At 43.8% G+C, this 12,400-nt stretch overlaps 1 pseudogene; it reads left to right on the plus strand.

Moving 5' to 3' along the window:
* The window catches only part of LOC147427893 (uncharacterized), a 32,036-nt pseudogene extending 22,361 nt beyond the window's left edge, over positions 1 to 9,675 (plus strand).
* The last annotated feature ends 2,725 nt before the right edge of the window (positions 9,676 to 12,400 follow it).

Below are 12,400 nucleotides of genomic sequence, written 5' to 3' on the forward strand. Positions count from 1 at the left end.
AGGGCCTGAATCTTGCTAGGGTCTGCCTCGATTCTTTTTGTTGAAATTACATGACCAAGGAGAGTGAATTTGCTCTCACCAATGTGACACTTGTCCACGTTGAGTTGGCCACCCAAGGTTTGCAGCCTGGTCAAGCCATCATAGACTTTGCTTAAATGAAGAGCTCGTCAGCTATAAATGCAAAAATCATCTATGAAAACCCGTATTGATGTTCCAAAGTAGGGTTGGAAAACAAAAGTCACATAGCGTTGAAACATGGCCGGGGCGTTAGTGAGGCCAAACGGCATCACTCTGTAGGAAAAACATCCTCCTCTACAATGCTAATCTGGAAGTATCCTGAGTAGCCATCGCATACTGTGTATTGCTCGTGACCTACCACTTCATTGAGTATTTCATCTTGGAATGGGAGGGGAAAGTGGTCCCTCTTCGTGGCTGCATTGAGAGGTTTATAATCCACATAGACTCTCCACTTACCATTTTTTTTTGGTTGACTACTACTGGGGAGACCCATTCAGAGTCTTTGGCAGGATAGATGAAACCTGCTTGTAGCAAACTTCTCACTTCTTTAAGCAATGCCTCTTGTTGGATTACTCCAAGTCTTCTGAGATTTTGTACTACGGGTTTACTACCTTCCTTGAGCTTTATGTGGTGTTGTACTACTGTAATTCCTGTGATCTTATCATAGACATCAATGAACAAAGTAGTGAAGTTACCTAGCATGGAGACATACTCCTTTCTTTCTTCATTGGTTAACTCATTTGAGAGCATTTTTTGTAGCTTACCTGCATCCTCCAAGGACTGCATGCTTGATGATCCCTCTTGGTTTGTCGAGGTTGTTTCAGATTGTGTTAATCTGTTTGGGTCTTTAAGAATGACCCCCATCACTTCGATGCTACTGTCACTTCCGTCGGTGGTGGTCGTGTCTTCTCCTGAGGTAGACGAGTAGTCGCTGGTGGACTCGTCTTCTGAAGCCTCCAAGATCATCATTAGGAAAATTTTGAACTCATTTTTGGGCCTTTTAAGAGTGCCACATCATCAAAGTTGTACAAAAGAAATCAACCCGATAGACCCCTCTAAATATTGCTTAGAACCCCATGATATGACCTATCATTGGAAAGTTCTTGAAAAATGGATTCTAAAGAGCCAAGGTCCGAAAAGTTTGGATGACTTCTATGAAATTTATGCCAATTTTTTTCAATCAGCCAGGTTTTGTTACCGTTACGGTAATCTAAAATCACCTTTTTCTAGATCTACAGGAAGGCAATGTCCGATACATGCATGCTATATATCAATAGATAGGATTTGAAGAGTAGATTCTAAATATCCAACTTCCGACAATTTTGGATCTTATTTGCAAAAAAATTTACTGATCCCCACTTTTTGAAAGCTATGCCACATCAACAATTCTTACAAGGCCCATTTTTGAGTCCAAACTTTTCCTAATGGTTGCGCTGCTTTCCAGTCCTCATGTCGTAGAATATGGACTTCCCTTTAGCATCCTTCATCTGGATCATCCCGGTGCTCCGGTCTTGTTTAGCTTCCATAGCCATAAGCCAAGGCCTCCCAAGAATGATGGGGTAGCCCTCCCCTTTGTGTGGCATGACGAAGATGTCTACCTCCACTTCTGTATTGAATGCTTTTACTTTGACCGCATTTACAATGCCTACGCATTTCACTCTTACATTGTTTGCCATCTTGGCTCGGCAGTGTGCCGGCCTACTTACCTCTAGACCTAGATGGTGCATCATCTTTTCACTCATGACGCATATTTGCGCGCCACCATCTATGTAGACGTTTGAAATTCGTTTCCCCTTGATGTGAGCATCCATGGTTGGCAGGATGTCATCGAGATCCCTCCCAGAGACAGCCCCAGCTATCCTGGGTCTTGATTTCCTGGTACTTACCATTTTCGTCCATTGCCTCCTCATTCTGGGTGCAAGGTGGAGTAATTGGGGCCAAGTTATCTTCGGGCCCTACATTAACACATCCTAAACTAAGTCATAGGGTTTTGCATACTCACCTAGTGAGAAGTCCACGATGTCTATCTTCCGCCGTGGTTTAGTTGTTTGCTTGCTAGACTTGGCCTTTCCTTTCATCTTCTCTTCTCTTTGAGATGCCTCCTCGTGCCTTGCACGCTTCACTCCCATATCATCCACTTCTTCTACCTTCTCTTTTCCTTTGTGCTTCTCTCGAGCTGATTCTTCTACCTTCGCCTTCCCTTTAGCCTCCAAGCTAATAACACTCACTGCTTGGTTCATAGCAGGTGGTGGGGGTAGTGGCGCAATGAGAGGTTGGGGTGGTGGTTGCTATTGTACAGGTGGTCGAAGGATTTGGACCGGTGGGATTGGTCCTGGTTGCCTAGGTGGTGGTGGTCTTGCTCTTGGTGGAGAGATCTGATTCTGTCTACCCCCTCTATTGAAATTTTGCCTCCTCGGGTGTGGGCAGTAGTACATTCCATGGCCATCTTCCCTGCACTTGTAACAGTGGTACTCTGGGTTCTGCCTTCGTTGTCCCCTTCCTTGTTCTGGGTTTCTGCCAGATGCATGCCCATGCTGCACCAGATGCACATATAAACTCTCTAGTTGGGTGGTGATGTGACTCAGCAGGTCTTGCTGCTCTTCTAATGCCTCCTGCGGTTGGACTCTATGATTGGCTGTTGCAACCACTGGGGTTGGTCGAGCCAAGCTTGTTTCCTCTGACTCGTTTACTCTTGCTTGCATGCACAGCTTCTTGTCTTTAAGGCGGGCTACTTCGACTGCCAACTCATATGTTGCAGGAAACCTTTCCTTCACCTTCTCTCTAAGCGATGACCATAGACCAGCAATGAAACGGTCCTTCTTTAGGAAATTAAGCACTCCTTCACCTTCCTCCAGTGAGGCAACCCATCTCTCCCATAATTCCACAAATTTGGACTCGTAGGTGGCATACTCCAACAAGCCTCCCTGCTTTAATTCTGTTAGTAGCTGCCATAGCTTCTCCGAGGTTGTGCCTCCACCAAACCTCTTTACAAAAGCAGCCCTTAACACATCCCATGCATTCTTGGTAGCCTGGGGAAATTCATTATACCAGGACTTGGCCTCTACTTTCATCAGTAGAGGAAAAATTCTAAGTCGTGAAACGTCGTCATCTTTGTTGGAGACGACACAAGCAATGTCGAAATTATCCAAAAAGTCGGTGGTGAGATCCTCTCCCTTCTTTCACTGAACGTGGGGAAAGAAACACTTGCCATGGTGGTGACTCAGGAAATTACAAAACCTTTTTTTTTCCTTTTTTTTAAAAACATTACATTAACAGTAGCGGCTAATAGCGGCTTTTTATAGGGGTGGGTGGATAGGTTAAAACATGATAAAGATAGAGACATTAAAGGAATGATGGTAATCTAATATGGGGAGAATGATGGGGTTCGGGGAATTGAGGATTTCTCCTTGTACCGCCGCACCGAACAGGTATACGATCTTCTGTTGGTAGAAGACTTTCCTATCTACATAGATATTCACATGCATATGCTGTAGGAATCTGAACGGGAATGCCGTCGGCCTGTTTTCCATCATGCACAGAGGGTGGAATACTTACTTATACTCTTACCGTGCTAGTGTTCATGAGTCGGCACATCCACAAGAGGTTGTCTCCTTTCATGGGCTCTACCTTTCCTTTGTTGCTCAGCACGTACGGGGTGATGGCGACGCATCTGACCACTCCCAGCCTCTTGGCTAAGAGCAATTACAGGTAATGTCCGTAGTCGGCGTGCTGCATGAATTCCACTCCATTCAGTTGCAACTCGTCCCCAATCCACTGGGTTTCTCCCGTGGTAGAGAGCTTCTTCAGGATAAGTTGTACAGGGAGAGGAGGAAGGTCCTCCACTCGCTTTCCAAAACAGCGAGAGCAGTAGCTGAACCACTCTTCTCTAGGACACGTGAATCTTCTTACCACTTCTTCTTCTGGATTGTTGAAGTGGATTAGTAACACTCGCATGCGTCGTGCAAATCGGTAGGTGACCTTCCGCTGCTTAGCTTTGGATGACTTCTTCCTTGAAAAAGTGGGTACAACCCGGCTTTCTGAGCTTGAAGCACTTGCTTGGCCAGATGCTTCCCCCTTCGGGGTCATGTGTTTCCAGACTGGCTTATCTTCTCCTTGCCTTTGGCTCGAGCAGCCCCTTTAGGCCACTTTGGAGTTATAATTTTGACTGCAGTTTCTTTAGGGAAAAGAGGTCTCACCGTTTGCTTCCCTTCCTTGACGTGAATGACTTCTTCGCAATGAATGTCGATGTAGATGACTTCAGCCCTTTCGCTACCTTTGTTGCTGGCACTCATTGACAGTGTGCCTTGGTTGACAATAGTGATGGCACTTCAACGACCTCCCACTTGATGCTTTCGATTTATAGTTAGAATGAGCAACACGAGATGGAGAATTTACCTCTTGAATGCTGATGACTCTGCAGCCTGGCAGTAGCACCTCAATGAAGGCGGCTAGTGCCTCCTTCGTCTCCTCTTCTTCCGTCCTCCAGTTAGAAAAATCCTTCAGCCATTCGTCCATGATTGATGGTGGGCGTCACTTCTAGCATTGTAAACTGAAGGGTCTTAGAAAAGCCCTCCTCCGTGGGGGCACCAAATGTCGAACCCCGAACCCCGACGGCCTCTAAACGCCGGGGGCCGAATGGCGCGCCTCGAGCTTGCCCACGGTAAAGTGAACAGGGGGCACCGCCTAACTTTTAGCGGCTAGGATGCAAACCACGATGATAGGAACACCACGAACTTACACACACACACACACACACACACACACACACACGCACACACACACACACACACACACACACACACACACAGAGAGATTTGCAAATGATGAAAACCCTTGGGGGTGTGAGGGTGAATTATTTTTGCAATATTTATAAAATGGCATGCCGTGGTCGTAGAGAGGTAGGGAGAGGAGGTGGTGCAACCTACTTGGTGCGTTCTCTAAGACGACTCAATGATTGTGAATACTTACTACCAAGAGCATGTATATGTGTGTGCATCGACCATTGGAGTCGAGAGATGGGTGTGGTTCCCTTCGCATGGTGCAATTCCCAAGGCAAACCCAACACACAAACCCCCTCCTCGTGATGGTGATAGTGTCAATCCTTTCCACTACACTCTACCAAATGCTTGGCTCCTCATGACTTGCCCCCCCGATAGTGACCTCTCAGTGCCAATTTATAGGTGTTGGCTACTTGGATTATGGTAATCCCAGTGTGGTTAGGGTAAGCTTAAGAGCAGAGGGGGGGGGGGGGGGGGGGAGGTTTCCATGCGGCTCACACAGAGAGAGCACGAGAGAGGGGTCAAGGGTGAGTGCTCAAAGCTTGTGCCTAGCCGGGGGGGGGGGGGTAATGAGGGTGGGGGGGGGGGAATAAGTTTTTTTTTCCTTTTTTTTCTTTGATTTTTGAAAGTCGGCTATCACCATCCCACTATCGAAAATTCACCATCCAAGATAGAAAAATCATAATGACACCACCAATAAGGGAAAGAATAAACCAGAAATCTTACGAAGAACCGGAAAATGCAAAACGAATTGACCTCGCTGCACCAGGGGAATAACCTCAACCTGTCTATATAGCAACTGATTTAGGGCCTGAAGAAGAAGAAATGCTAACACAGCTTCTCAAGAAGTATAAAGATGTTTTCGCATGGTCTTACAAAGACCTCAAGGGAGTTGATCCAACGATATGCCAACATACAACTCCGTTAAAGTCAGATGTCAAACCAAGCAAACAACGTCCTTACACATATAATGACACATTTTCTAAACGAATCAAAGAAGAGATTGACAAGCTGAAGGATGCTGAATTCATCTATGAAATCGAGCATACAGATTGGATGTCACCCATTGTGGTTGTCGCCAAAAAGAACGAAAAGTTACGTGTGTGTATGAACCTCAAAAAGGTAAACGCAGCAACAATAAGGGAAAATTATCCCTTGCCAATCACAGAACATGTGCTTGAGAGGGTAGCGGGAAAACAAGCCTATTCATTTCTGGATGGGTTTTCGGGGCACAACCAATTGGCAATTGCAATAGAGGATCAACAAAAACCGCATTTGCCACAGAATGGGGCATATGCATATAGAGTTATGCCTTTTGGCCTAACCAATTCCCCAGCCACCTTCCAAAGGTTAATGACTCATGCATTCGAAGAATACCTAAAAATATTCTTAGAAATATATATGGATGATCTCTGTGTCCACTCTCTTATTCGAGAAGAACACATTGACCATTTACAACAAGTATTTGAGAAGTGCAAAACATATCGAATCTGTCTCAAACCAAAAAAGTGCATTTTTTTGGTAAGGCAAGGCCGCATCTTAGGACATATTGTCTCAAGAAATGGCATAACTATTGACCTAGACAAAATTAGAGTCATAGTAGACTTGCCCTGGCCTACAAATGCCAAACAAGTACAATCTTTCATTGACACTGCGGATATTATTGAAGATTCATATATATGTATGCGGTCATTGCACAACCACTATATCACTTATTAGTCAGTTTCGACTGGACTGGGGAGTGTGAAACTTCATTCAAAAAGCTTAAGGAAAGCCATGTATCAGCACCTGTACTTAAAGCACCAGATTGGGAAAAGATATTCCATGTTCACATTGATGCCTCTGCATACGCAATTGGGAGTATTCTTGCTCAATTGGGAGACGGAACAATGGATTTCCCAGTTTGTTATGCGAGCCGACAGCTAAATAGTGCAGAAAAGAACTACACCACCACTGAAAGAGAGGGAATAGGAATGATATATGCTGTAAAGAAATTTTGGCTTTATCTGCTTGCAAACAAATTTGTGTTCTTCAAAGATCATCAAGATCTTCTGTATCTAGTAAATAAAACATGCAATATTGGGAGAATTGTGCGCTGGTTTATTATTTTGCTAGAGTTTGACTTCACAATGGTAGTAAAAAAGGGTAAAACACATCTACGAGCGGATCATCTTTCAAGGCCACACAATGGGGAATCTCTTGAAGGAATTGATGATGACATACCTGATGCTTATCTTTTCAATATTGAAATGATACCCAAATGGTCTTAGAAAATTATTAGCATTCTTTCCTTTGGAGGTAGCTTTGATAAAAAGGAAGAAGGACCCACACAACAAACATTTCGCCAAACAAAAAACTTTCAGTTGATTGCAGGATGACTGTACCATCTAGGCTCGGACAAAATTCTGCGCTTATGTATAGATCCAGAGGAATTTGAGTGTTATCTTGAGGAAGCACACATCCAAGACTATGCATTTCATTGTTCAACAATGCAAACACACCAAATATTGAAACACTTAGGAGTATATTGGCCAACTATGTATGCTGACACACATGCTTATGTTAACAAATGTATTATATGTAGTGCCAAACGACTGGTGGATCACGCGACAATGTTTCAGTTAACCATTGCACCTGCATGGAGTCAATATATCATTGATTTCTTAACAACAAGGACATTTCCCAGAAACACAACAAAAGCACGATAAAGGGCTATAGAGTTGGAGGCTCGAGACTTTAATTTAATTGAAAATCAACTCTACAAAGGAGGAAAGGACAATCAACTTAGAATCTGTGTAAGTGAAAGTGAATACCTGTTGATTCTAGAACACGCAAATGGAGGAATAAGTGGAGGCCATTTTTCAGGTGATAAGATGGCAGAAATTGTCTTAACCGCGGGGATATGGTGGCCTACATTGCACATGGATGCTGAGGAATTTGTAAAGCGTTGTGACGTATGTCAGCGCATTAAAGTACCGATGAAAAGAGATGAGATGCCACTACGGCCAATGATGGGAGCACGGACATTTTCAAAATGGGGAATTGATTTTTTGGGGCCTATTTCATCCCCTACGTATCGCACCCATACCCAATATATCATCGTGGCTATAGACTATCTCACAAAATGGGTTGAAACCAAAGATATACAAAAAGCAGATGCATGGACCACTACACAATTTTTGTATGAGAATGTCTTTGTAAGATACGGATTACCAATAGAAATTGTCAGTGATCAAGGAACACATTTTCTTAATGAATTCATTGAATACCTGCTAAAGAAATTCATGGTCATATATAAAAAATCTGCTCCATATCATCCACAAGAAAATGGACAGAGTGAGGCCACAAATAAAACCCTATGCGCATTGTTTTGACTAAAATTGTATCAGAATCAAGGGCAGACTGGGATCAACAATTACACTCAGGCAAGACAACACTTTGCCAATCATTATTGGCACCCTTATGAATTCCAGCATATTGTGGTTTGCTACACAAGCCAATTAGCCGAACACGAGGTAAGGATAGTGGTTGGTTTTGCAATAAATTCATAGGCAATCTCTTGGCAGCCTATATGACACAAGAAGCATCTAGGAATACTTCAAGTGTGGAAGATCTGTCAGTGCTATAAGTTCATATGCAATCTCTTCGCAGCCGACTGTCCAGAAGAAAAGAGCATCTGGAAATACTTCAAGAGTGCACGATCGGTCACTATGGAGGATAGAGAGATCAGAGATTTACTGAGGAAGCAAGGATGCAAGGATGAGTACCAGCTTGAAGAGATGGTGCTTTTCTTTAAGGAGAGAACAAGCACAAAACATGATGCTCACACCTCACAGATGCTGCTTTTCCCCGCATTGGTAAAGCAAAAGCAGGTTGTATATCCAAAAGTGGTACCCGATTTAATACCTCACAGCGGGTCAGAAAGGTACAAACATGAAGCCTTCTTTGGGAGGAGACTGAAATGTCTGGAAACTTCAATGCATCTCATACCATCTGGACTTTTTACCAGGCTGCAAGTGAGGCTATGCACCCCTTTGCAATGATTATGAGTGCTACCACCTTGGCTATTGTTGGACATCCTTCTTGAAGCAATGTTGGTGCTGTGGTGCGTTTTGGAGGGGATGTCACTAAACCATGGGAGAACAAAGCATGGATTGATATTTTGGCTTTTTACCCCACTATAAGCGGCTCCGACATCAGTCAACTACAAGAAGCTGAGAACTCTAGGTTCGGCCTAACTGCTCCAGAAGATCTGATGACCCAGATAAAAAAATCTTATCTATGAGATATGCCAGTCGATTGATTCTTGGGAATTCCAACAGTGGTGCTAGAATAGTGGGTTCAACATGGCAAAAGTCAAGCACCCTATGCCTCTAAATTTGCCATCATAAGAAAACTAAGAGGCTTGAAGGATGTTGTGAATTGGGGATATGTCAAAATACCTCCAACACCGGTAGTCGAGGTTCTCCTATCAACGGAGCTCGAAGAACATGTTACAAATAGGCAACTCACCCCTCTTGCAACAATGATAGCTGAATTCTCTTTGAGCACAATTGATAGCGAATTCCCAAAACACTCACATGGAAAGGAACATGTTGACAATATTGTGGTTCTATTAGAGTAGCCCCAAGATGATGGTCTGAGTAGAGCGGCAGATGAATCTCCACAAGATTCATTGTTTAAACGGATCCAACATGAGCTGCAATGCTATGATCTACGGCAAGAGTCAAGGTTTAGGACCTTAAATCTGAGTGTACAAATTCTTAGAACAGATATTGATGCATTGGGAAAGTGCTTATGCTGAGCTGAGAGGTCTGCCAAAGGCTTCTTCCATGTGGGATTTAGATTGCCAAAGGTTTCTTTCCGGTTTTTGTGTTGAGTTGGCACCCGCATTTCGAGGGGAATAGAACGAATCCTCAGGACGAGAGAGAAAAAGAGAGATTATTTATTTTGCAGGGGCCTGCATAAGAGCTTGCATATCGACCCGCTCATCTTCCTCAACCTTGCCGAGCTCCTTGCTACCCAGTCGTGCATCGCAGAACTGGTAGACGACAAGTGTGAGAGATCGAAGGGAAGGCCTTTAGTCCTCTTATGTGGCGGATCAAGGCTTCATTGCATCGCTTATAGATCTCAAATGTTGGGTTGATAGAGAGAGAGAGAGAGAGAGAGAGAGAGAGAGAGAGATGTTGCTATGCTCTGTGTCTAATTGTAATATCTTTCCCTTATTGCTCGCAGGCAGCACGGCAGAGGAAGTCCCACTAGTTACGTTTAAAAAACATTAGACTAATATTGAAACCCAATCTCTCTGTAGCCATCCACGCCGGCATGGATGGCTAGAGAGAGTATTTGCAGAGAGAAAGTACTTGCACATGCATGCCATGCCATGCCAATCATTTAGTTGCATCTAGTTTGCACACTGTACAAATATTGATATCCGATCTCTCTATAGCCATCCGCGCCGGCGTGGATGGCTAGAGAGAGTATTTGCTGAGAGTATTCCCATATGCATGCCATGCCGCCATGCCAAGCATTTATTCGCACCTAGTCTGCACACCCGTGTATTTAATCCTGATTCGTGCTCAATTTCTTGCTAGATAGAGAGAGGTCGACGCTCTCCTCCTCCATCTTCACGTAGCCTTCTGTGAAGCTGATTATTTAGGCGCCTCTCTCTCTCTCTCCCTCTCTCTCTCTCTCTCTCTCTCTCTCTCTCTCTCTCTCTCTCTCTCTCTCTCTCTCTCTCCTCGAAAGAGCTTATTGATCACGAATAACAAAGCAGGCTATGCTAAACAGACATAAAAATAAAGGGACGAGATCCCTGCTTTAAAGAAGAGTTGAGCACCTACATCAGCACGTCCATGGAAGCTGGCGTGCCCTTCGCAAGAAAGCTGTATACAGTCTTAATTTTCACATGCTGAAGAAGTAGCTCTATATACTGCTGTTCAAAAGAGGCAACCACCCGCCGATGCTGTTAACAATCAGATTGAGAGGTGGGGATGATACTCGGCTACAGACAGCATCGTAGGGTGCAAGTTATTGTTGGATTGTCGCCATATAAGAAGGAAGACACACGCTTTTGGCTACACTTGATGAAAGATTGTGGAAAGCTTGGTGTCTCACGACAAGATGCAAGCCATGCTCAAGGTTGTGCTATACAACAATGCCATACGCTTTCAAGAAACATTTGATGGGAGACAACAAAAATGCTTCAAAAACTTGGCAAGAAGCAGCTTTGCGTGTGAACTCTTCAGCCATCTACAAGGCGAGGGTAGAAGACGTGGTTTTCCCACTCTGTCGAGATCGGCACAGTTGGGTCTTGCAAGCTTTGTTTGCTTACGTGCGTAGGTTGGGTGGAACTATGCCCGTGAAAAACTGCCCCAAGATGGTTTTTGATGTCCCAAGGGCCAATAGGCGATGTAAGGATGGTTGATCAAGGCCCGGGCCACATCATTCTATAGGCAGATAGATGCAAATTTGGACTACCATCCATTTGAGTTGCTACAAGGCATTGATAAACCTACAACTCCCAAACAGCAGATAGATTACGGACAAAAATTGAGGGTTGAGCCGCACTAGGAAAAGCAATAGAGAGGGCTACAATGACAGTCATACACCATGGCTCTAAGAGGTGTGTTCAATATAGGGGCATCGTGCGTTGGGTGAGTAATCTGGGTCGAGGCATGATGGATAAGTCAGCAGACTAGGAACCTTTTTTCATCACCCTTTTTATGGAAGCAATGGAACTACGACATATTACATCCATGTTATACATGCACCAATGTGTCATATGTGATGCTTAATGTATAAAAACCCAAATTGTTAACAAACTCTATGAGGTCCTACGTGTAAGGAAGGTAGTAATAGGAGATTTATATCCATTGGAATCATGGTGCCACTATTCCCAACAAGGATCAATGGTGGTAGGAATAAGCTTCCAATATCTGGGGACATGGGGACAGCAAGTTTCAAGGAGAGGAATATCAACATGCCATTGTAATGGTTCCAACTCTTTAGCCCCTCAAAGGAAACATTCTACCAAACCCTTGTTCAATGGGTTTTGCCTGTCAAAAGTATGTGGTCAATTTACCATTAAAAATAGGTGCATTTTTTTTATTTTTTTTTGTGTGCTTGAAGTCACCTAAGAAATCATTTTTGGTTTTTGTTTTGTATAGGATGCCTTGCTTTGTCTTGCTCGTTTTAGCGATTGCTCGAAAAATCTCGCTCGAGTTTTGGGATTCCTCGAATGTCACTAAACTATCTGATCTAGTAGTGAAACATATGCATCAGTAGGCCAAGGGCCTTGCAAGTGAGCCGTCTTGGATTTTTTCAGGCACTAGGCCTAAGAATACATTCCCTTGCATATCAGAGCAAGGCTCCAGTCCAAACTCATTGCCAATTCTCACTAAAAAAGAAGTGGATATTTTTGTCAAAAACATGTAGCCATCAAACTTTTGAGGGGAAGAGAAAGAGAATAACAAGGATGCGGTAAATATAAGATTAGTTATAGAGAGAGAGGTAGATAGATTTTTATCCATCTATCTACCTCTCTCTTTACACCTAATCTACACACCTGTACTTCTCTACCTGCTCAAGGTAGATAGAAACAG

This window comes from Adiantum capillus-veneris, chromosome 23, assembly GCF_014529385.1.
Source record: "Adiantum capillus-veneris isolate H3 chromosome 23, ASM1452938v2, whole genome shotgun sequence".
In the NCBI taxonomy this organism is placed as follows: Eukaryota; Viridiplantae; Streptophyta; class Polypodiopsida; order Polypodiales; family Pteridaceae; genus Adiantum; species Adiantum capillus-veneris.